General features: G+C 48.9%; 1 protein-coding gene across 2 annotated transcripts in view; it reads left to right on the top strand.

The window, feature by feature from the left end:
* SCLT1 (sodium channel and clathrin linker 1) overlaps nucleotides 1-21,061 on the top strand; it is a 207,738-nt gene that overhangs the window by 69,763 nt on the left and 116,914 nt on the right. The gene's annotated exons all lie outside the window — the stretch shown is intronic.

Here is a 21,061-nt window from a genome sequence, read left to right as displayed (position 1 = left end):
TAGTAATTTGGCTTGTTCAGTTGATGGGGGGAGGGCATAACTAAGAAAGAAATAAGGCTTCAGATAAGAACATAAGAATTGCCGCTGCTGGGTCAGACCAGTGGTCCATCGTGCCTAGCAGTCCGCTTACATGGTGGCCCTCTGATCAAAGACCAGCGCCCTAACTGAGACTAGCCGTACCTGCATACGTTCTAGTTCAGCAGGAACTTGTCTAACTTTGTCTTGAATCCCTGGAGGGTGTTTTCCCCTATAACAGACTCCGGAAGAACGTTTCAGTTTTCTACCACTCTCTGGGTGAAGAAGAACTTCCTTACGTTTGTACGGAATCTATCCCCTTTTAACTTTAGAGAGTGCCCTCTTGTTCTCCCTACCTTGGAGAGGGTGAACAACCTGTCCTTATCTACTAAGTCTATTCCCTTCAGTACCTTGAATGTTTCAATCATGTCCCCTCTCAGTCTCCTCTTTTCGAGGGAGAAGAGGCCTAGTTTTTCTAATCTCTCGCTGTACAGCAACTCCTCCAGCCCCTTAACCATCTTAGTCGCTCTTCTCTGGACCCTTTCGAGTACTACCATGTCCTTCTTCATATACGGCGACCAGTGCTGGACGCAGTACTCCAGGTGAGGGCACACCATGGCCCGGTACAGCTGCATGATAACCTTCTCCGATCTGTTCGTGATCCCCTTCTTTATCATTCCTAGCATTCTGCAGTAAAGATTATATTTAATGCAAAGAAGTTAGACCATGTCACCCCCCCCTCCTTCATAAAACTCATTGGTTGCCAGTAGAACACAGAATCACTTAAAAAATTATTTTGTTAACTTTTAAAACTAGCCAAAATAGCCAACCCGAATCAATAATAATAAAACCCTAAGCGCACATGCGCACTTAGGGTGTCGTGATCCCTGTCGCTGTGTTTTCTGTTCCCTGGCCGAATTCTATTATAGAACACGGCAGCAGGGAACACTCCAGAGCTTCCCCCCCTCCCGCCCTCACTCACCAACCGCTGCCAACACCTTCAAAGGAGCCTGGTGAGGATCGCGGCTGGCTGTAGCAAACTTCGCAGGTCGCACAGCACCTCAGTAGCACGTTTCCTCTGACGTACGCGATCTCGTCAGAGGGAACGTGATATCGAGATGCAGAGCGGTCTGTGAGGCCTCACCGAGCTGCAAACGACCATGCTGGACCGGGGGAGCAGGGAAGAGGGACAGGGGGAGCAGGGAAGAGATGCTACTGGACCAGGGGGAGCAAGGAAGAGGGTCAGGGGGAACAGTTAAGGGGTGCTGCTGGACCAGGGGAACAGGGAAGAGGGACAGGGGAAGCAGGGAAGAGGTGTTGCTGGACGGGGGGAGCAAGGAAAAGGGACGGGGGAGCAGAATCTGGGGGAGCAGGTAAGGGGTGCTGCTAGACTGGGGGAGCAGGGAAGAAGGACAGGGGGAGCAGGGAAGAGGTGCTGCTGGACCAGGGGATCAAGGAAGTGGGACCGGGGGAGCAAGAAAGAGGTGCTGCTGGACCGGGGAGCAGGGAAGAGGGACAGTGGGAGCAGGGAAGAGGTGCTGCTGGACCAGGGGAGCAAGGAAGAGGGACAGGGGGAGCAGGGAAGAGGTGCTGTTGGACCGGGGGAGCAAGGAAGAAGGACAGGTGGAGCAGGGAAGAGGTGCTGCTCGACAGGGGGAGCAGGAAAAGGGATAGGGGAGCATGGAAGAGGTGCTGCTGCACAGGGAAGTGGGGTGGGGGAGGGAAATGCTGCTGCTGCACAGGGAAGTGGGGTGGGGAGGGAAATGCTGCTGGTGAGAAAAGGGGGCTGGGGCTGAAAGGGAAAATATGGGAGAAGGGGGCTGGTTGGGTTAAAAATGGGTTTGGAGCTGGAGCTGGGGCTAAAAATAGGGGACATGTGAGGGAAGGAGGCTTTACTAGCATCCGTTAATGTAACGGGCTTAAATACTAGTTTATTAATAATCTTCTTATCCCTTCTGGTCCTTCTAAGACTAAGATCGTCTGCTAAAAATCTTCTGTCTATTCCGTCTCTGAAGTATATCAGCACAATGAGGTCTACCATTTTCTCTGTCAGTGCTCCATCTCTTTGGAATAATATTCCGGCCCACTTACGGGAAGAATCAATTCTTCACCATTTTAAGACGAAGCTAAAAACATTTCTTTTCCTTGATGCTTTCGAGACCTAAATGTCCTTTTCAGGGCTACATAGTTTTATTTTTTGCCACCCTTCCTTTTGTTTTTTCCCCTATATGTTTTGCTTTCTACTTGATCATTGTAGTTCTTGCCCTTTTCCCTTTTGTTCCTGTTTGTTTTTCAATGTTTTTAATAATGTGCTGTGATTATAAATATGTTTTTTAGTCGATACATGTTTTTATGACATTGTACACCGCCTAGAAGGCTGATTGGGTGGTATATGAAATCTTAAATACTTGAGTTAGGGGTTTTGTTGGTCCTTGTTCTGTATTTGTCATATATAAAATGACAGTTGTACAGACTATTGTTTCTCTGTATACTTTAATAAAATGATTTCAATTTATTTCTAAAATTTATAGACCGCCTATCCCTAAGCGATTAACAATAAAACATTCACAGACAAAATACATTTTAAAAATCTGCAATTACAGCACGATCACATATTAGTAATATCCCTCAAAACTGGGAAAGCAGTATATTAGCAAACTATGCTGCATTAAGGGCTCCTTTTACGAAGCCGCGTTAGCGGTTTAACGCACGTAATAGCGAGTGCTAAACTGCCAGCCACGCTAACGCCAGCATTGAGCTGGCATTAGTTCTAGCCACGTAGCGCGGGTTGAGCTGCGTGCGCTAAAACCGCTAACGTGGCTTCGTAAAAGGAGCCCTAAATCATCTTAATCATAATTCAAGATATCCTCACCTGCAGCACGAAATCAGAAAAAGGCCTCAACATATAGTTTGGTCTTTCACATTTTTCTGAACTTTGATCCATCAGAGCAGGTCCTCAGGATGGTGGGAAGATGGTTCCACAATGTCACTCCTGCCGCCGACATCATTGCTCTTCTAAATTGAACATAGCGGACAACATTTTCCTTCATAGAGGTCAATCTCATAGTACCTTCTGACCTCAACACCCTCCCCGGCTGATACATCGCCCACAAATTCTGATAGTTCGCTGGGACATAGCCATAGAAACTCTGATGAACTACTGATAGCATCTTATGTTTAAACTAGTCTTTAAGCCCGTTACATTAACGGGTGCTAGAATAGAGTGTCTGTCTGTCTGTGTTTCTTTATCTCTCTCTCCTTGGCTGCTGTCTGTGTCCTTCTGTCTTCCCCCCCCCCCGAGCAAAGCTGTCTGCCCCCAGCACACACCTCCCACACAAAGCAGCCCCCTTTCCCTCTCCATATCTCTCCATGTCCCCTTTTGTCTCCCCCTAGCACACCCCTCCCCCAAAGCAGTCCCCTTTCCTTCTCCCTGTCTCTCCATGGCCCCTTCTGTCTTCCCCCCCGAGTAAAACTGTCTGTCCCCAGCACACCTCCCCCCCAAAGCAGCCCCTTTTCCCTCTCCCTATCTCTCCATGGCCCCTTTTGTCTCCTCCTAGCACACCCCTTCCCCAAAGCAGCCCCCTTTTCCTTATCCCTGTCTCTCCATGGCCCCTTCTGTCTTCCTCCCAGAGTAAAACTGTCTGTCCCCAGCACACCTCCCCCCCAAAGCAGCCCCCTTTCCCTCTCCCTATCTCTCCATGGCCCCTTTCCCTCTCCCTCTGGCCTCCTGAATTAATCCCCCTGCTTACCTGGCCTGCTCCTCTTCAAAGCAGGCCGCGATCATGGTGGCCGGCCCCAGCGAACTTCGCAGGCCGCTCCCCAACCCGGAAGCATGCTCCCCCCAACGCGATCCCGTGCGTCAGAGGGAACGTGCCACCGAGGCCGGAAAGCGGCCCGCAAGGCCCGCCAAAGCCGGCCACGATCGCAGGCTGCCCCAAAGAGGAGAATCAGCGGCAGCGACAGCAGCGGTGAGCGAGGGCGGGAGGTATGGTCCAGCTTGGTGAGGTGAGGGCGGGAGGTCTGCTGAGCTTCCTTTGGGTTGGTGAGGGTGGGAGGAGGGGAGTGGCCAGAGTGATCATTGGCTGGGTTCTAAAATGGAACACGGCCACAGATCACACACCACGGCCGCAGTAATCACGCTTTTTTAAAAGCGCATGCGCCACTAACCTTTTATTATTTAGGATGTTTTTATTAATTTTCAATGTGCAAGCAAACAACTCCAGCAAAACAAAGCAGTACACGTACAATTTTGCACATATATCATATCATTTCCCCCATCCCCCAAACATAAACAAAAGAAATCCCGAAGACAGGAAACAAAAGAATACTCATGGTATAAGTTCAGTCATCGACTTCTAGCAGTAGAAACATAGAAACATAGAAAGATGACGGCAGAAAAGGGCTATAGCCCATCAAGTCTGCCCACTCTACTGTCCCACCCCATTAAGTCAGAGTGCTTCTCGACCCACGTAGAGATCCCACGTGGATGTCCCATTTATTCTTAAAGTCGAGCACGCTAGTGGCCTTGATCACCTGCACCGGTAGTTTGTTCCAGTGATCCACCACCCTTTCTGTAAAGAAATACTTCCTGGTGTCACCACCAAATCTCCCTCCTCTGAGTTTGAGCGGGTGCCCCCTTGTGACCGAAGGTCCCTTAGGAAAGAATATGTCGTTTTCCACCTCGACACAACCCGTGACGTACTTAAATGTCTCAATCATGTCACCCCTCTCCCTGCGCTCCTCTAGAGAGTAGAGCTGCAACTTGCCCAGTCTTTCCTCGTATGAGAGACCCTTGAGTCCGGAGACCATCCTAGTGGCCATTCGCTGGACCGATTCAACTCGAAGTACATCTTTACGGTAATGTGGCCTCCAGAATTGCACACAGTACTCCAGATGAGGTCTCACCATGGCTCTGTACAGTGGCATTATGACTTCAGGTTTACGGCTGACGAAGCTTCTATTGATACATCCCATCATCCGCCTTGCCTTGGATGAGGCCTTCTCTACCTGTTTGGCAGCCTTCATGTCTGCACTGATGATTACTCCCAAGTCCCGTTCTTCTGAGGTCGTAGCTAGTGTTTCTCCATTCAAGGTGTATGTTCTGCATGGATTTCTGCTGCCGTAGGCGTAAGACTCGGCCAAAAGCTTTCCCAAATCCAGCAGAATCTGCAGCCAGGGCCAGTGTCTAGGTCTGAAATGTGCCGGCGCTCCAAAGACACATGTATGATCATCCGTGATCTCCATTGACTGTAAGTCGGGGGTTCGCTGGCCAGCCACTGGGACAAAATTGCCTTCTTTCCAAATAACATCACTCGAGCCACAAAAGCTGAAAGTCCTTTAGGTTTGGGAGGAGCAATAGTATAAAATCCAAATAGTGCTCTTGGAGTCGGAGTCCACTGTCTACCCCAGAGAGAGGTGGTGTAATGACCCATTCACTGCCAGAATTGAAGAATGCGCGGGCAAGACCAAAACATATGTCCCAGCAAAGCCTGTGCCTAAGTGCATTTCGGGCAATGATGTACCTGGGTGATACCCATCCGACATGCTCACATGGGTGAAATATATAGCCAAAGAATAAACTTAAGCTGCAATTCCCAGTGTAGTACATCGGAGGACACTTTCCTCAAATTTGTCACCACCTGCTGTACCTGACAGGCTGGGGAGGGCGAAGGGTGTAGATGGGCTGGAGTAAGTATTAACAGATTTCGGCAGTTGGAACCCAAGCACAGTACCGGGTAGAGCTTTGGATTCTTGCCCAGAAATAGCTAAGAAGAAAAAATTTAAAAAATTTAAATTGAATCAGGACCATTTGGGTTTTTATCTGCCGTCATCTACTATATGTTACTGAGAGAAAGAAAGAAAGATAAAGAGAGAGAGAGAAAAAGAGAGAGAAAGACAGACAAAGAGAGAGAGAAAGAAAAACAGAGAGAGAGAGAAAGACAAAGAGAGAGGTGGTGGAGAGGAAAACAGTGACGGAGTTCAAAGAAGCGTGGGATGAACACAGAGGATCTAGAATCAGAAAATAATAGTAAATATTGAACTAAGGCCAGTACTGGGCAGACTTGCACGGTCTGGGTCTGTGTATGGCCGTTGGGTGGAGGATGGGCAGGGGAGGGTTTCAGTGGCTGGGAGGGTGTAGATGGGCTGAAGTAAGTCTTAACATAGATTTCGGCAGTTGGAACCAGTGTTCCCTCTAAGCGGGCGGGTGTTGTGAGCAAACTTTTTTCACCGTGAGCCAAAAATATCGGGCGCCAGCAAGTTATGAGCCAACTCGCCCGATTCTCCTCTCGCCGCCCTGCCATCTGCCGTACGCCTCTTCCGAATGTGCGCTGTGACGAGAAACGTGTGCGCTGCGATGTAATATTTTGTGCGCCAGCGCAGCTTAGCGGGAACACTGGTTCAAATGGTTTTATTTATTTCCCCAAATTTATTTTTGTTATACGCATTGAAAATATTTGATATTGCGTTTAAATCAAAATCTCAATAAACTTGAAACGAGTGCCCGTGAGATTGTGGGAGGGTTAAATACTCAAAACTTAGAAGTTTTTGCTACGCCAGCTTTCTGGTATCTTTACATACAGTGGCGTACCTAGCATATGTAACATCCGGGGCCCATCATTTTTTGGCACCCCCCCCATCTGTAAGAAAAACATGATTTTTAGTAACAAACCACACGTCACACATGAGTACCTAGGAAAAGGCAGCATCTTACATATTGCAGTGAGCAGTACATCAATACACCCATTGTAAAACTAAACAAGCCAGACCAGCACAGATCAATCCTACACCGTCAATCCTAACAGAAAACACACAGAACACAGAAAACACCTTCGCCTAGTAAGGAATATGTAATCACAAACTAACCCCTCCCTCTTTTACAAAACTGTAGTGTGGATTTTAGCTACGGAGGTAACAGCTCTGATGCTCATAAAATTCTGAGCATCAGAGCTGCTACCACCAAGGCTGGTGCTAAAAACGCTTCACAGTTTTGTAAAAGGGGGGATAAAATAAAAATACATAGACAAAGGTTAAATTGAACCAGCAAGAAGCTGGACTCTGCATACAATGCTTCACAGAAACAGTGACACATGTCTCCTAAAGCAATAAATAAATAGAAATTTTTTTCTACCTTTGTCTTCTGTGGTTTCTCCTTTCCTCATCTTCTTGTAACTCTCTTCCTTCCATCCACTGTCTGCCGTCTCTCTTCCCCTATATGGCATCTTCTCTCCTTCTATGCCCCTTCCAGAAACTGTATGCCTCCCCCTTCCATCTCTCCTTTCACCCCATTGGTCTGGCATCTCTCTCCTCGCCTTCCCTCTCCCACACCTCTCCTCATAGTCTGGTATCTCCCCTTCCCTGATTCTCTGGCATCTCTCTCCTTTCCTTTTCTTCCATCTTTCGTTCCCCCTCCATGCTCTCACATCTCCCCCTTCCTTTTCCCTTAGACTGGCATACCTTCCTCCTATGCTCCAAGCCCTGGCATCTCCTTTAATTCCCTCCCTCATCTTCCTTCTCCCTCCAGCTGGGTACCGCAACACTCTTCCCTGCAGCTCTGCACTTCCCCACAATTGCCATGCTTCGGTTCCTCTTCTTCCTTCCTTCCTCCCCCCCCCCCCCCGCGGGACCCTGCGGCACCATCAACTCTTACTCCCTCTAATGTCGGCCCTGCAGCTCCAGACTTCCTCGCACCTTCTCCCCTCCCCCTTTGGATCGCTATTATTTTAAATGTTATAGCCGCAGAGCTGTATCCATCAGTGGAGATGTCTAACCTCGGCCTGCCCCGGAACTCTTACTGCAGCAGCCGCCCGTCTAGGCAGGAACAGGAAGTCACTGTTGCAGTAAGAGTTCCGGGGCAGGCCGAGGTTAGACATCTCCACTGATGGATACAGCTCTGCGGCTATAACATTTAAAATAATAGCGATCCAAAGGGGGAGGGGAGAAGGTGCGAGGAAGTCTGGAGCTGCAGGGCCGACATTAGAGGGAGTAAGAGTTGATGGTGCCGCAGGGTCCCGCGGGGGGGGGGGGGGGAGGAAGGAAGGAAGAAGAGGAACCGAAGCATGGCAATTGTGGGGAAGTGCAGAGCTGCAGGAGCTGTTATAGCCTCCCCTTACCTTTGCGACGCGTGTGTGCGCTGTGAAGAGAAACTTGTGCGCTGCGATATAATATTTTGTGCGTGAGCGCAGGCCAACGCAGCTTAGCGGGAACACTGGTTGGAACCCAAGCACAGTACCGGGTAAAGCTTTGGATTCTTGCCCAGAAATAGCTAAGAAGAAAAAAAAAATTTTTTTAATTTAAATTGAATCAGGTTGGGCAGACTGGATGGACCATTCGGGTCTTTATCTGCCATCATCTACTATGTTACTATATAGTAAGCTCACATTGAAGATCCTCTGCACTGATAGCATCTTAAAACAAACCCTTTGAGCCACCGGAAACCAATGCAGTTTCTTTAACATCAGAGTAATGTGTTCTCTGCGTGAAATACCCAAAATCAATCTGGCCGCTGAGTTCATCAATTGTTGTAATGCTTTACATTTGACCTTTGCCAAGCCAAAGTAAAGCATATTATCCCAGGACAAGCAGGCAGCATATTCTCACATGTGGGTGACGTCATCTACGGAGCCCCAGCGTGGACAGCTTTTCAAGCAAACTTGATTGAAGTTTCAAGCTTGCTATGCTGCACCACGCATGTGCCTGCCTTCTCCCTCCACTAAAGGGCGCATCCCCACCTCGTGGTCCTCAGTTCTGTTTCTTCCGCGGAGCCAGAAGCCCTGTTCGTTTTGTGCTCCGTGCCTTTTTGCCTTCTGCCACCGCGGCTGATTGATTTTTCTCGGTCGCTGTGCTTTGTTTGTTATTTTCTTAGTTCGCGTGTACTGTATTCGTCGGAAAAAAAAAAAAAAAGTTTTTGTTCGGCTCTGGGGGCTCCCGGAAGCCGCGGCCGCGGGACCTCGTTCGTTCCCGGCCTTTTTTTGAGTTCATGTCCCGTCCCTTGACGGGCTTTAAAAAGTGCACCCGGTGCGATCGGTTGCTCTCTATCACCGATCCCCACCGGTGGTGCCTGATTTGCCTGGGTGCGGATCACCCCACTGACTCCTGCACTCGGTGCTCCACGTTTCAACCTCGTGCTCTCCGCCGCCGGCGTGCCCGTATGGCGGAGCTCTTTGCTGTGGTCCCGCGGCGGGAAAGGCCTCGACGTCGGCCTCGGCTTCGGCCCCGACTCCCTCGACCTCGCCGCGGCTGCCTTCCTCTTCCTCGACCCCGAAGCTGACTCTAGGTAAGTCCTCGCTTCATTCCTCTGCTCCAAGGTCTTCGAAGAAGCCATCCTCGAGCTCCTCAACGGGGGCGGGTGGGTCGTCCTCGGCCCCGCCCCGGGCGTCGAAGTCGGGTGCCCCGCGGGAATACTCGTTACCGAGGTCGCCCTCGAGAGAGCACCCGCCGACTTCGGACATGCCATCTATGATGGCTGTCCCCGTTTTCCAGGACATGCTCCGGGCGATGATCGCCTCGGAGCTGTCCTACGCCCTGGCCCACCTGCAGCCGGCTTCAGCCTCGGCAGCCTCGGCCTCGGCACCGGTGGTCCCGACCTCGACCCCGGTAGTCGACCAGCCTGAGCGGAGTGTGCGGCCTCGGGACAAGGTGCGCAGGGTTCGCCGGATTTCCTCTTCGTCTTCCTCGTCGAGGTCCTCCCGGGGATCCTCGCCCTCGGGTTGGCCTCGGGCAAAGCATCGGTCCCGCAAACCTAAGCGCCCTCGGGGGTCGCCTCGGCGGCGGGGTCGCTCTTCGCCGGCAAGGAAAACGAAGGCTCTGAAGGTCTCGGAGCTCCGCCTGGATAACCCGAGGCTTGTGCGTTCCTCGGAGGGAAGGGGATCGAGGGACTCCTCCCCGAGGAGGATGGAGCTTGCCTCGGTGCCTCGTACCCCAGGGACTTCCCCGAGGGGTTCCTTGGGGCATCGGAGGTCACTGACCCCGACGAAATCCTGTGGTGTGGCTTCGTGGGGTTCGGAGTATGGTACCGGTCGGGAACCCAGGTATTCCCGGGAGGCTTCCCCATCCTTCTTAACGGGCCGGGCCTCTCGATCTCCTTCCCCTACCTTGAGGCCCTCCTCTTTCTCGAGATTTGTCATTGACATGGGGAAGGCTTTGGACCTCGACCTTTTGTCTGGGTCCCAATATTCAAAGGAGTTTCTGGAGGAGCAAGATTTGCCATATCTCCGCGCCTGCCATTAAACAAGATTCTACATCAGGCATTCTTGCGGAACATGGACTCCCCTTATGCTGTCACGGCGGTTCCCTCGAAAATGGAATCAAAGTACCGCACGGTCCCCTGTAAGGGGTTCGAGAAGGCGCAGTTGTCCCACCAGTCTTTACTGGTGGAGTCGGCTCAGAAAAAATCCCAGCCTTCTCGGGTTTCGGCTGCAGTCCCGCCCGGGCGTGAGGGGCGGACCCTAGATAAGTTTGGGCGCCGCCTCTATCACAATTCGATGATGGCTAACCGTGTGCTTAACTACACTTTCACCTTCTCTTCCTACCTGCGCAAGTTGGTGAAGGCGATGCCCCGTTATCACGGGGTTATGCCGGATTCGCATAAGAGAGACTTTGGCGAGTTTATGGAAACCTTGTCTCAGCTGCGCTTGTTCCTCTTTCATGCCATCTATGACGCTTTTGAATTGTCGTCACGGGTCTCCGCCTTTGCGGTGGCGATGCGCCGGCTTGCCTGGCTGCGCACTGTGGATATTGACCTGAATTTGCAGGAGCGCCTGGCCAATTTACCATGCGTTGGCTCGGAGCTTTTTGATGAGTCTCTGGAGGCGGCGACTAAACGCCTGTCCGAGCATGAGCGCTCTCTCGCCTCCTTGGTTCGTCCTAAAGCCAAGTTGGCGACTCCGAAACCGTATAGACCTCCGCCGCAGCGTTATCCGCAGAAGTCTACGCCGGCGTTCTCCAGGCCTCCTCCCCGGCGTCCGCCTCAGCAGGCCAGGGCACCGCACCAGAAGCTCCAGCGCAAGGGGCGTCTAAGCCGGCGCCGTCTTTTTGACGTGCTGAGCGGATGGGGGCGGGCCCCCTCCGCGCTCTCGCCGACCCCGCTTCCCATCGGGGGTCGGTTAAGGATTTTTCATTCGGCCTGGACTCTGATCACTTCGGACGCTTGGGTACTCCGTGTCATCTCGGAGGGTTACTCACTAAATTTCATGACTCCGCCGCCGTAAAATCCGCCGGACGCGTCTCTTTCCAACCGAGCTCAGCTTCCTCTTCTTCTCTCGGAAGCCAAGGCCCTGTTGAGCCTTCGGGCAGTGGAGCCGGTTCCCCCCGAACACCGGGGACAAGGGTTTTACTCCCGTTATTTTTTGGTCCCGAAAAAGACCGGGGACTTGCGCCCCATTTTGGACCTCCGGAAGCTCAACAAGTTCCTTGTCTGGGAGAAGTTCCGTATGTTATCGCTTCCGGTCCTGTACCCACTGTTGGACGAAGGGGACTGGATGTGCTCCCTGCACCTGAAGGAAGCTTATACTCATGTTCCGGTGCATCCCGCCTTCCGCAAGTTTCTACGGTTCCAGGTGGGGGAGTTGCACCTTCAATACCGGGTCCTTCCCTTTGGCTTGGCTTCGTCCCCTTGAGTCTTCACAAAGTGCATGGTGGTTGTCGCGGCGGCCCTGCGATCTCAGGGTCTGCAGGTCTTTCCCTACCTGGACGATTGGCTGATCAAGGCCCCTTCCAGGGAGGGGGTTATCTCAGCGACCCGACAGACTATCATCTTCCTTCAACGTCTGGGGTTTGAAGTGAACTTTCCCAAGTCTCAGTTGTGCCCGGCTCAATCCCTTCAGTTTATCGGGGCCTTGCTGGACACGGTTCGCCTCCGTTCGTTCCTCCCCCCTCCTCGGTTGGAGGCCCTGCTTCGACTGAGCCGCCGGATTTCGGCACAGAGTCTGATGATTCTGCTCGGCCACATGGCGTCGACGGTTCATGTTACGCCGTTCGCCCGCTTGCATCTGAGGCTTCCTCAGTGGACCTTGGCCTCCCAGTGGCGTCAGGATCGAGATCTGGTCTCCTTTCCGGTGACGGTGACTCCTTCTTTGAGACGCTCGCTCCGTTGGTGGACCAACTCTTCCAATCTTTCCGGGGGTTTGCTCTTTCTCGTTCCGCCGCATCGCAAGGTCCTGACCACGGACTCTTCGGAGTACGCGTGAGCCCCCTACGCGTACTCCGAAGAGTCCGTGGTCAGGACCTGGGGGGCTCACCTCGACGGTCTGCGGACTCAGGGTCTATGGTCGGCGGAGGACCGTCTTTGTCACATCAATGTGTTGGAGCTTCGTGCCATTTTTCTGGCTGCTCGAGCGTTCTGCCACCTGCTGCACGATCAGGTAGTCCTCGTGTGGACGGACAACCAAGTGGCAATGTACTATGTGAACAAGCAAGGGGGGACGGGCTCTTGGTCCCTGTGCCGGGAAGCCCTGCGCCTTTGGGAATGGGCGGTCTCCCAGAACATCTTCCTTCGGGCGGTTTACATTCAGGGAGTGAAAAACTGTCTGGCAGACAAACTCAGTCGACTTCTTCAGCCGCACGAGTGGTCGCTGAACTCCCGAGTTCTGCACGAGGTCTTCAACCGCTGGGGGACTCCTCAGGTGGATCTGTTCGCCTCCCCGGAGACTCACAAACTGCCCCTCTATTGTTCTCGGATGTACTCCCTGGACCGTCTCGAGGCCGATGCCTTTCTTCTAGACTGGGGATGGAGGTTCCTTTATGCGTTTCCTCCTTTCCCTCTGATCTTGAGAACGTTGGTTCATCTCAAATCGACCAGGGCCATTATGATTCTCATTGCGCCTCGTTGGCCTCGTCAGCACTGGTTCTCCCTGCTTCTTCAACTCAGTGTCAGGGAGCCTCTACTTCTGCCTGTTTTTCCCTCTCTGCTGTCTCAGAGTCGGGGTTCGCTGTTGCATCCCAATCTTCAGTCTTTACATCTGACGGCTTGGTTCCTTTCCCCTTGACTTCGGTCCCTGTTTCTCAGTCTGTGAGGGAGGTTTTGGAAGCCTCGTGCAAGGTCTCGACTCGGCTTTGTTATTCCCAGAAGTGGACCAGATTTTCCTCCTGGTGTTCATCGCACCGTCTGGATCCAAGTTCGGTTCTGGTGTCTTCGGTTCTGGAATATTTGTTGCATTTGTCCCAGTCTGGGCTGAAGACGACTTCCATTCGGGTGCATCTCTGTGCTATTGCTGCTTTCCATCGGCATCTCGAGGGTCGGTCTCTCTCTCTTCATCCTCTGGTTACTCGTTTCATGAGGGGTATTTTGAATGTTCATCCTCCTCTGAAACCTCCTCCTGTAGTTTGGGATCTTAATGTGGTTTTGGCTCAGCTGATGAAGCCTCCTTTTGAGCCTATTGACAAATCTCATCTTAAGTTTCTCACTTGGAAGGTGATCTTTTTGCTTGCGCTCACGTCCACTCATCGGATTAGTGAGCTGCAGGCTTTGGTTGCGGACCCGCCTTTTACTGTGTTCCATCATGACAAGGTGGTTCTTCGCACTCATCCTAAATTTTTACCTAAAGTTGTGTCTGATTTCCACCTCAATCAGTCCATTGTTCTTCCGGTGTTTTTTCCGAAGCCCCACTCTCATCCTGGCGAGGTGGCGCTTCACACACTTGACTGTAAGAGGGCGTTGGCTTTTTATCTTCAACGCACTAAGTCTCATCGGAGGGTTCCTCAATTGTTTTTGTCCTTCGACCCTAATCGGTTGGGATGTCCTGTTTCCAAGCGCACCTTGTCCAACTGGTTGGCTGCTTGTATTTCTTTTTGCTACGCTCAGGCTGGTCTCACGCTCCATGGTCGAGTCACGGGGCATAAGGTCCGAGCTATGGCAGCTTCTGTTGCTTTCCTCCGGTCTACACCGGTGGAGGACATCTGCAAGGCTGCCACTTGGTCTTCGGTTCATACTTTCACCTCCCATTATTGTCTGGATACGTTGTCCAGAAGCGACGGCCGGTTTGGCCAGTCGGTTTTACGTAACCTGTTTTCCTAAATTGCCATCCTCCCACCTGCCCTTTTTTGGTTGGCTTGGAGGTCACCCACATGTGAGAATATGCTGCCTGCTTGTCCTGGGATAAAGCACAGTTACTTACCGTAACAGGTGTTATCCAGGGACAGCAGGCAGATATTCTCACAACCCGCCCTCCTCCCCGGGGATGGCTTCTTTGCTGGCTATGGAACTGAGGACCACGAGGTGGGGATGCGCCCTCTAGTGGAGGGAGAAGGCATGCACATGCGTGGTGCAGCATAGCAAGCTTGAAACTTCAATCAAGTTTGCTTGAAAAGCTGTCCACGCTGGGGCTCCGTAGATGATGTCACCCACATGTGAGAATATCTGCCTGCTGTCCCTGGATAACACCTGTTACGGTAAGTAACTGTGCTTTATAGTAGTCTAAACAAGTCAAAATTAGTACTTGAACCACTATATAAAATCATAACTATTTATGGTTTATGGGATGGGATCGGACAGTGCCACTTTCACCAATATAAGTACCATATATATTTTATAATCATCAAAGAACTTGATATCGAAATATATTCTAAAAGTAAAACATAACCTGAAAATAAAATGGGTTAATCAAATTATTATCTGTGAAATAAGAAATGTAAGCTACTTTTTGTAATGACAGGGGTTGCCATGCAACTTGTTTTAAGAAACTGAAAAAACTGGGATAGGTTGAGCTACACATTCTGGTGGGAATCTCTGTGTTATACCTTTAAATGGAGTGTTGCATGGCCATACAACGGGGACATTACAAGAGCTTTATGGATGTTTGGGAGCCATTGGCTGAATTTTGTAAGGAGGAAGAAATGAGTTTTATTTTATAGATTATCTTTCAGCAGAGAACTTTAGATTGGTGATTGTTTAATTCTCCCCTGCTTTAACTATTGTACTAGTTTACTTATGGGGATCCATAAGAATATGATCAAAGCATTGCAAGTTACACAGAATGCATCGGCAAGGGTGGTTAGGGGCAGCTCTCCTTTACAGAAACAATTACATTGGTCACTAATTGAACAGAAAGTGGGATTTAACCCTTTCAGGACCAAGGGACATATTTGTCCCATAACTTTAAAATCCTATAAATTTTGATTGGGATAGTCTACAGTTCTAAATTTGATATGTACGGATTCCATATGATACTGCCTTTATGTAAACAAACTGGTTCCGACATTCATTCATTAGCGTCGTTGCCAGATTGACGAGAAGATTCACTTGCCACACTGTCCATAAGCCAGAAGTGTGATTTTTTTAAATAAAAATAATGATATTTCACAAAAAAAATCAATTTTTTGGCATCTGCAAGCCCTTTTTACCATAAAAATGTCGTCAAAACCACAAAAATTGGCCTACGATCCTTATGGTCCTGAAAGGGTTAAGATCTTACTTATGGTCATTCAAATTCATTTTTTTTTTTTTTAAATTCTTTATTCATTTTAAATCATAAACAAGTGTACAATAATATATCCATTAAAATTTCAATATAACACTTGAAATTCTTGAACATATCAACTAAAACAAAAATATATATCCCCACCCTACTTAAATTAACCAAAATTCTTGAATCATTTTAAAACAGACAATAAATGTACAGAAATAGATCCATTATAATTTCAATACAACATTTGAAAATCTTTACCAAGTCACCTGAAACAAATAATAGTAATTCCCTCCCTCCCATCCTTCTTAAAATAATTAAAACAAACTTCCAATAGCAAATATACCACCCCCACCCCCCCAGTGTATAAATATAATCTCCCACAAAAAAAAAGAAAATGATGTGTACTCATTACAATACTTTTCCATTGGTCCCCAGATCTTTATAAACTTATTGTAAGTCCCTGTCTGCGTAGCAATAGCTCTTTCCACCAAAATGTATAATTCTTAATGGTGGTCATTGCTCCCAGTTTACGGATCTATTGACCCCCAACTGGCACTTTGATCACTGGATTCAGAATCATCATTCCGAGTGGTCTGTTTAGAGGAATATCACTCTTCAATCTTCTATATATACGGCCTGAAACTATGGAATGTGCTGCACCTCTATATAGGATGAAAGCAGAACCTAAAACCAAAGAGTAAAACCTCTTTCAGTAGGCTTTTGGTTAGATTGGGACTTCAGCATCTTAATCTTTGCAGTAGTATAATACAGGATTTGACTGCATAGTTAAGGTGATGAAGGGTAATGAGGGTTTAAAACTCCTGAAAGTTAACACAACTCATCCAGTTGCTTTAAGACAACTTTCTCTATTGCCTTTCCTATCGTTGGCAGGGTAGAAATTGGCCTATAGTTGTTAGGCTGCATAGTTTATTATTTTGTATTCTGCCTTTATGCTTATTTATTTATTTAAAATATTTATAACCCACCTATTCACAAATCTAAGCGGGGGAACAAAGCCACATACAATTAAAATACAACAACACAAGAATAAAACATCATTACAAAAAATCTAAAAACCATCACACAAACCAAACAACCCAAGAGAAAATACAAAAATGAAAAGACGAAGGGGGAAAAAAAACTTCGCTCAAGCTGTCGCAGAACTCAAACACCGTTTTCATCCCTATCGAAGCTTATCTTAATGTCAATGGTCAGGCATTCCAAGGCACCGGGCCCTGCACAGAAAACATTGACTGAGGATTCCCTGAAAGCTTAACAGCCTGCAGTGACGGAACTTCCTAACACAAACTATCTGATGAGCGCAAATATATAAATGAGCTCACATTTTAATTTTGTTCCCCCACCTGTTAAAGAATGTAAACTTCAAAAATATCATCAGAACCTTCTTTCATACCAGGCAGCAGCATGGGGCAAAGAGTTAGATCAACTGCTTAGGCTTGCTGAAATTTAGAAAACATTTAAAAACACATCTGTTTGTGAAATATTTAGGCAGTTCATTTGTAAAATTTTTATTATGTAATAATCAGATCTTTTAGGGTTTTTTACTCATTGGTTTTAACTTTCTAATTCTCCAATTCTATTGTATTTTAAACGATGTACACTTCCCCCTCCGTATTTGCTGTTTCCGTATCTTTGGATTCATTTATTCGCGATTTTAAATCTAAAATTCCTTTTTCTTTTTTCAGGCTATTTTAAACCCTGTAAGCCCCCCCTTAAGACTTACCTGGTGGTCTAGTGGGTTTTCGGGGCAGGAGCGATCTTCCCACGCTCCTGCCCGGTGCAGATCACTCACAGGAAATGGCTTGAGAAACTACAGGAGCTCAAGGCAGCCATTTCCTGTGAGCGATCTGCACGGGGCAGGAGCGTAGGAAGATCGCTCCTTCCCCGAAAGCCCACTAGACCATCAGGTAAGTCTTATGGGGGGGCTTTCAGGGCTTAAAATAGCCGGAGAAAGTGGGGGTTAGGGGCAGAACCGGCCCGAATATTTTTAATATTCGTGGGCCGGTTCTGCCCCTAACCACCGCGAATACGGAGGAGGACGTGTATTTGTATATGATGTAAACCATGGATGGGACATGGTCATACCGGGTTACAACTTGCAGAATGGGAGGAGGTGTAGCATTATATACAAAAGATGACATTAAGGTCACAAGAATCGCAGACGTCCAGTACACTGGGGAATCTCTTTGGGTTAATTTGGCCAGAGGCAAGGACAAATGCCTGTATCTTGGCGTAATTTACAGACCCCCAAGACAACAGGATGACCTAGATATGGATTTAATCGGAGATATAGAGAATATCACCTTGCATGGGGACACAGTATTGCTAGGTGACTTCAACATGCCTGATGTGGATTGGGACACACTTACTGCTGCTTCCGGCAGCAGTAGGAGGCTATTGAACTCTTTGAGGGGAGCACGTCTCAGGCAACTGGTGTTGGACCCAACAAGGGATCAGGCAATACTGGACCTGTTACTTACCAATGGGGAAAGTGTCACAGAAGTCTCGGTGGGAGACACACTGGCCTCCAGCGACCACAACATGATATGGTTCAGTCTTAGGAAAGGCTTCACTAAATCTACCACACTGACCAAGGTCCTCAAATTCAAGGACACAAACTTCCAAAACATGAGTGACTTTGTTCACCAGGTGCTACAAAGTCAAGCAGAAACCGATAGTGTAGAAGAAATGTGGTCGACTCTGAAAGCCACCATACAGGAAGCGACAAACCGCTATGTTAAATTAGTAAGTAAACGGCGTAGGAACAATAAGCCGCAATGGTTCACTGCGGAGATCTCAGACCTCATCAAGGAGAAGAAAAAAGCATTCATCTCTTACAAACAATCAGGGAAACAAGACTCTAGAGCAGACTACCTGACCAAGTCAAAAGCCGTCAAAACTGCAGTCAGGGAGGCTAAATTCCACATGGAGGAGTCTCTAGCAAAGAACATCCAGAAGGGAGATAAATCATTCTTCAGTTACATCAGTGACAGAAGTAAAAGGAGGGATAGTACGTCTTAGGAAACCAGACGGAGAATATGTGGAAAAGGACTCAGAAAAGACACAACTATTAAATGAATATTTCTGCTCAGTCTTCACCCGAGAAGCGCCGGGACACGGCCCTCAGCTACAGACAAGGGTTAACTCAGTTGACCCATTTAGTAATTTCAAGTTTACACCCAGCAGTGTCTACGGTGAACTGTCAAGGCTCAAGGTTAACAAGGCTATGGGGCCTGACAACCTACACCCCAGGGTGCTCGGAGTTGAGTGATGCCTTGGCGGAACTGTTGGCCGCGCTCTTCAACCTCTCCCTTAGTACAGGCAGCGTCCCGTTGGACTGGAGGACGGCTAACGTCATTCCACTCCACAAGAAAGGCTCAAAAATAGAGGCAGCAAACTACAGACCAGTGAGTCTAACTTCAATAGTGAGCAAACTAATGGAAACCCTAATCAAACACCAATTAGACACGATCCTTAATGAGGAGAATCTACAGGATCCCCGTCAACATGGATTTACTAAGGGGAGATCCTGCCAATCCAACCTGATCAGCTTCTTTGACTAGGTGATGAGGAAGCTAGATGTTGGGGAGTCCCTGGACATCATATACCTGGACTTTAGCAAAGCATTCGATAGCGTACCACACCGCAGGTTGCTAAGCAAGATGAGTTCTATAGGATTGGGCGAGACATTGACAAAATGGGTTGGGAACTGGCTTGGAGGTAGGCTTCAAAGGGTAATGGTGAACGGCACCCCTTCTGAAATGACAGAGGTGATCAGTGGAGTGCCCCAAGGCTCGGTCTTGGGCCCGATCCTATTCAATATCTTCATAAGTGACTTGGCAGAAGGGCTCCGAGGTAAAATAACATTATTCGCCGATGACGCCAAGCTAAGCAATGTAGTGGGCAAAAGCACAACGGACAAAAACTTGATGCACGATCTACTCCTACTGGAGCGCTGGTCTAGGACCTGGCAACTCAGTTTCAATGCCAAAAAATGCAAAGTTATGCATCTGGATAGCCAAAATCCATGCAGGACTTATACCTTTAATGGTGAGATCCTAACAAGAACGGTAGCAGAGCGAGACTTAGGGGTGATCGTCAGTGAGGACTTGAAGGCTGCCAATCAAGTGGAGAAAGCTTCATCCAAGGCGAGACAAATCATGGGTTGCATACGCAAGGGTTTCGTCAGCCGTAAGCCGGAGGTCATTATGCCATTGTATAGATCCATGGTGAGGCCCCACCTGGAATACTGTGTGCAATTCTGGAGGCCGCATTATCGCAAGGATGTGCTGAGGATGGAGTCAGTTCAGAGAATGGCCACTCGGATGATCTCGGGACTCAAGGATCTCCCATACGGTGAACGGTTAGAAAAATTACAGCTATACTCGCTCGAGGAGCGCAAAGAGAGGGGAGACATGATCGAGACGTTCAAATATCTCACGGGCCGCATCGAGGCAGAGGAAGATGTCTTATTTTTCAAGGGTCCCACGGCAACAAGAGGGCATCCGTGGAAAATCAGGGGCGGGAAACTTCAAGGTGACACCAGGAAGTTCTTTTTTACTGAAAGGGTGGTTGATCGCTGGAATAGTCTTCCACTTCAGGTTATTGAGGCCAGCAGCGTGCCTGATTTTAAGGCCAAATGGGATCGACACGTGGGATCTATTCACAAGGTAAAGGTAGGGGAGGGTCATTAGGGTGGGCAGACTGGATGGGCCGTGGCCCTTATCTGCCGTCTATTTCTATGTTTCTATGTTACTTCACGGTTTTGCGTTATATAAATAAATTATTATTATTATTAACTCACGCGAGGGACAATGCCACTGCAACATAGAACGCACACTCATTACTTTATACAAAGCAGATCACAACATTATCCCAGGACAAGCAGGCAGGTATTCTCACTAGTGGGTGATGTCATCCGACAGAGCCCCGATACGGACATCTTGCAAGCATGTCTTGCTTGAAGAAACTCAGAAGTTTCGAGATGCCCGCACCGCGCATGCGCCAGTGCCTTCCCGCCCGATGTACCGGGCGCGTCTCCTCAGTTCTTTTCTTTCCGCGGAGCTGAGAAGTTCTCTTCAATTCTGCGCTGACTGAAATTTCAGTATTTTGCCTTCTTTCCCCGCGTTTTATTGTTTTACTTACTTTCTTTGAACTTTTATTTCTATTTAAAAAAATAAAAAAAAAAAAGTTACAATTATTTCGTCCGGCGGTTCGGCCGGGCCGGCCTCGTGGCTGCGACCTAGCTCCTTCGACCTAGCAACGTCACTTTTCCGGCCTATGTCCCGGCCTATCACCGGTTTTAAAAAGTGCAGCAAGTGCCAGCGTGCGATTTCGTTGACGGACCCACACCGGCGCTGTCTTCAGTGTCTTGGTCCAGAACACGTTCCGAAATCGTGCCGGCCTTGTTCCACGCTCACAGCGCGCTCTTTTAAACGGCGCTGCTTACTTTGGGAGTCCATGTTTAAGATGGAGTCTTCTAAGGAGCCATCTGCTTCGACTTCGACAGATGTTTCACCGGTCTGTTCGAAGCCTGCATCTGCGACTCATGCATCGAGCATCGTGAAGCCAGCATCGTTCACACCGGCTTCTGCATCGAGTTCAGCATCGGTTCCTGCTCCCGT

This window comes from Geotrypetes seraphini, chromosome 1 (genome assembly GCF_902459505.1).
Source record: "Geotrypetes seraphini chromosome 1, aGeoSer1.1, whole genome shotgun sequence".
NCBI lineage: Eukaryota > Metazoa > Chordata > Amphibia > Gymnophiona > Dermophiidae > Geotrypetes > Geotrypetes seraphini.
The sequence above is the reverse complement of the archived record's forward strand: the minus strand, read 5'-3'. Positions and strand labels throughout refer to the sequence as shown.